The sequence below is a fragment of the Schistocerca serialis genome, unplaced genomic scaffold (genome assembly GCF_023864345.2).
Source record: "Schistocerca serialis cubense isolate TAMUIC-IGC-003099 unplaced genomic scaffold, iqSchSeri2.2 HiC_scaffold_1195, whole genome shotgun sequence".
Lineage (NCBI taxonomy): Eukaryota > Metazoa > Arthropoda > Insecta > Orthoptera > Acrididae > Schistocerca > Schistocerca serialis.
Window position 1 is genome coordinate 420,001 of NW_026047398.1, and position 5,000 is coordinate 425,000.

A 5,000-nucleotide genomic window follows, 5' to 3' on the forward strand; every position below is an offset into this window, starting at 1 on the left:
TCGGTGCAGATCTTGGTGGTAGTAGCAAATACTCCAGCGAGGCCCTGGAGGGCTGACGCGGAGAAGGGTTTCGTGTGAACAGCCGTTGCACACGAGTCAGTCGATCCTAAGCCCTAGGAGAAATCCGATGTTGATGGGGGCCGTCATAGCATGATGCACTTTGTGCTGGCCCCCGTTGGGCGAAAGGGAATCCGGTTCCTATTCCGGAACCCGGCAGCGGAACCGATACAAGTCGGGCCCCTCTTTTAGAGATGCTCGTCGGGGTGACCCAAAAGGACCCGGAGACGCCGTCGGGAGATCGGGGAAGAGTTTTCTTTTCTGCATGAGCGTTCGAGTTCCCTGGAATCCTCTAGCAGGGAGATAGGGTTTGGAACGCGAAGAGCACCGCAGTTGCGGCGGTGTCCCGATCTTCCCCTCGGACCTTGAAAATCCGGGAGAGGGCCACGTGGAGGTGTCGCGCCGGTTCGTACCCATATCCGCAGCAGGTCTCCAAGGTGAAGAGCCTCTAGTCGATAGAATAATGTAGGTAAGGGAAGTCGGCAAATTGGATCCGTAACTTCGGGATAAGGATTGGCTCTGAGGATCGGGGCGTGTCGGGCTTGGTCGGGAAGTGGGTCAGCGCTAACGTGCCGGGCCTGGGCGAGGTGAGTGCCGTAGGGGTGCCGGTAAGTGCGGGCGTTTAGCGCGGGCGTGGTCTGCTCTCGCCGTTGGTTGGCCTCGTGCTGGCCGGCGGTGCAGGATGCGCGCGCCTGCGCGGCGTTCGCGCCCCGGTGCTTCAACCTGCGTGCAGGATCCGAGCTCGGTCCCGTGCCTTGGCCTCCCACGGATCTTCCTTGCTGCGAGGCCGCGTCCGCCTTAGCGTGCTCCTCCGGGGGCGCGCGGGTGCGCGGATTCTCTTCGGCCGCCATTCAACGATCAACTCAGAACTGGCACGGACTGGGGGAATCCGACTGTCTAATTAAAACAAAGCATTGCGATGGCCCTAGCGGGTGTTGACGCAATGTGATTTCTGCCCAGTGCTCTGAATGTCAACGTGAAGAAATTCAAGCAAGGCGCGGGTAAACGGCGTGAGTTAACTATGACTTCTCTTAATCTAGCCAAATGCCTCGTCATCTAATTAGTGACGCGCATGAATGGATTAACGAGATTCCCGCTGTCCCTATCTAAGGACAGCAGGGGAAGGATGCGACTCGAACATCTTAGCCTCTCCTTCCCAAGTGTCCCTGCCCGCCTTCTCGAGGTGCAGCTGTTAAGCCTTCGGGCGACCGAAGGGCAGGGGCGCGACGGTGTGCTGAACAACTTGCACACCGGTTCCGGTGGCTGCATTTGTCGCGGCGGGATCCTGGCCTAAGTCGGCGAAGGTCACCCGCCCTGCCCCTGGAATTCCGGGGCATGATCCGCCAAGCCGGGGCGTGGTGACATGTCCCCGGTTAGGTTAGATGGGTCCAGACCCCCGAACGTCTGGGGGACCGGCCCGGCACCTGAGTAGGACCGGGTCTTTAGCCTTTTGGTGGGAACTCGGCCTAGTAGGGGGCGAAGGACGGGGAGTGAATCCGCTCTCCCGGAATGCGGGTGGCATTCGCCGGTAAGGGAGCGGGAGAAAACTTCGATGATGCAGCCATCGAAGAGGACTAGTGCGCTGTACCCACGGCGTGCTAAACCTAGCAGCTCAGTTGTAGAGAGCTCTTGGTCGAGGGGCGTGACCGGTGAGCGAGCTGCATTTAGCCTCCCCCCATGCCAGAGAGGCCGGTCCGGGGAAAGAGACGGGCCTCCTTTTCACTCTCTTCATTTCGTCAAGATGGCTGAACAAGTAGAGAGTGACCATGCGTTTGAAGGCGATTCGAATTACGATGATGCTTTATCTGTAGCCGAGCGTCATGCTCGTTTCTTAAAGTTACTGGATTCCAGTGTAAAGAATGGCAAAATTAGTAATCAGGCGATAAATAATATTCGGGATTGTGTTGCTAGGTGGGCAATGGCTCATTCCCAGTTAGAGGGGAGATTGATAGAATTGCAGAAGGAAAACGAACGCCTCAGGAGTCAGCCACCAGTTGCAAAATCTTATGCCGCGGTCGCGAGTACCCCTGTGGTCAAGGCGCCATCGGCAAAAGAGACAATACAGGAAAATATCAAGAAGGTTGTCCCAACGGTGTTTATCAAGCCAAAAGAGGGGGAGGATATTCGAGCAGTCAAGACTGCATTCGAGAAGTGTATAGATCCTAAGCGAGACAAGATTAAAATAAATACAGTAAGAACTGCAAAAAATGTACTGATCGTGGAAACGGCAACTCAAGAAGACAGTCAGCGCATTATGACAAATCCTCAGTTAACTGAGAAGGTCAAATGCGAACCGCCTAGGAGGCGAAGGCCTTTGATGTGCCTATACGATGTCCCGACATATATGAGTGCGGACAGCTTGTTGGATTCCATATACGTGCAGAATTTCGACATGACTATGACAAGGGAGGATTTCGATAGCCAGTTTAGACTCAGATTTAAAGTCGGACCAAGGGAGAAACTTACAGTTCACCATGTGGTGGAAGTCTCTCCGGAACTTTGGAAGCCTCTTACTAGAATTGGCAGGTTGTACGTTGGATATTCAGCGTTAAATATTAAAGATTACTTGGCGGTGCCGCGTTGCACCAAGTGCCAAGACTTGAACCATACAAATAAGTATTGTCAGGAAGAACATGCCCTGTGTGCCCATTGTGGGCAGGTGGGTCATGAAAGGAAGGCCTGTCCTAATAAGGACAAACCCCAGGTCTGTATACCGTGTAAGAAGCGGGGAAGAAAGTGTGGTGGACCTAAAGACTGCCCTACCTACCGCATGTTCCTTGACAGAATAATTCAGCGAACTGATTATGGCGACCCTTAAGGCGCCGAAAAAGAAATCTCCGAGTAAAATTAAAAGGGACGCGGAACGGGGCAAGTTAATTAGTAAGGCTCTGTCCACAGGTACACTGTACAGCCCAGAAGATGTTCCGGGCGCCACTGGAGGATCGATGGTCGACGTCGGCATCCAAACAGATGTCGACTTGGAGACGGCGATCGGTCGGCTAACTAGTCGACTGTCAAGAACCAAGATGGAGGAGCCGGCGAAGCAAGACTCACAGACTACAGATCAAGGCGCGAGTACAGTCCCTAATGAAGACGGTGGCGGTGGTAGTAGTGGTGGTGGTAGTAGTGGCAGATCAAATGTAAATTTTGTAAATAGTGCAAAGTCGAGTACAGTTTCTACTGAGGATGTTGGTGGCGATGGTAGTAACTGTAGATCTAATGTAAATATTGTAAATAGTGCAAAGTTGAATGGTGCAAGCACTTTTTATAATGCAGTTGGTCCTGGAGACGTGTATAATGATTTTGAACATAAGTTGCGGTTAACCAGGCTTGAGGAACCAGCATTGTTGACTGTTGCACTGAGGCAGCTTGTTCGGACTGGACATAGACATGGCCAAGATATTACTTATCCAGCCTTGGAGGACGTGGATTGTATAAGTTTGCACGTGGCAAATATTCCTTCGCAATCTGATGATTTAAAGGAGTTGGTGGAGCAGGTGTTTGCCAGGCGGGGCCGTAAATTCGATCTCGAAAAAATATACCGGGACATGGTTAAAATGTACGGTAGAAACGTTGTAGATCTCTCGAAATCTTGGCCCGCCAGTCGCCTGCATGTTTTTTACCCCCCTGGTTGATGGGGAGTTTTAAGGTACTACAGATAAACGCAATGCGTAGCCATTTGGTTACGCAAGAGTTAAGAAGGATTGCGGAAGATGACATGCTGGACATTTTAGTAATTCAAGAACCCGCCTCCTGTGCTGGTCGGATTCCTGGATTTCCTGCAACTGCGCAAGTGGTATTCTCCGGTGAGAATCCTATGAGCGCTGTTGTAGTTCTGAATAAGCTGATTAGAACAACTGTGTTAACACAATTTTGTAATGATCACGTAATCGTTGTTGAACTTAACTTGATGTCACATTTAGTATTCCTTGTAAATGTATATTGTCAATTCAGACAACATATCATGGGATTTCTTAGTCAGTTGGATTGGATCTTAAGAATGTTACAAGGAAAGCCGGTCATTGTATGTATGGACGCAAACGCAAAGTCCCCTTTGTGGTTTAGTGTGGAACAGGATGAGCGAGGTGTTGAGTTGGAGAATCTCATAATGCAGATGCAATTAGATGTTATAAACCAACCTGGCTATCCGCCTACCTTTTCAGGAAGGGCGGGTGCTGTTTCCAATATAGATGTTACGCTTGCATCTCTAAGTGCAGCACCACACATCAGAAACTGGAGAGTTGTAAGTAATCTTACTGTAAGTGACCACAATTGTATTTTCTTTGATTACCATATGGAAGTTGAAGAAGATCTCGGGGACTGGGTAGAACGTTATAATTATCGAAAGACGGATTGGAACCGGCTGGCACAGGAGTTTCGTCCTCCAGGGCTTGGATCAGAGGAGGAGATACATAACGTGGATGAAGCGGTAGACGAACTAGTGGCATCTATTGAGGCGGCTATTGCTACGTCCGTTCCTCGGGTGGCAAGGTTTGTTCGCAAACAGGCTACTCCATGGCCCCCAGAGCTGAGTGAGCTCAGGCGGTCTGTCAGGCGGGCAAGAAGTAATTACCAAAGGGGCTTCACACAAGAAGAACGACAGTACCACCTAAGGATTTACCGTCGCCTCAAGGCTCGATACCAGGAGTCCGTACAACGTCTAAGACGGCAGTCATGGCAGAACTTTGTGAATGAGCAGCTGGGATTGGACCCCTGGGGGGTCCCGTACAAGCTTGTACGAGAGAAGATCAGATCTCCCACGATGCTGTCTACTCTGCAGCTGGAAAATGGGCGGTGCACCAAGACTTGGGAAGAGACAGCTAATGTTTTGATGGAAGTTCTGTTGCCGGACGACGTCGTTGAGGAGGATACTGAGGAGCAGCGGGCAATACGAGCTGCGTTATTGGTACCATATGAAAATGGAGCACACGTGTACCCTTTCT

General features: G+C 51.2%; 1 pseudogene; it reads left to right on the top strand.

The window, feature by feature from the left end:
* LOC126434852 (large subunit ribosomal RNA) overlaps positions 1–5,000 on the top strand; it is a 10,474-nt pseudogene that overhangs the window by 1,794 nt on the left and 3,680 nt on the right.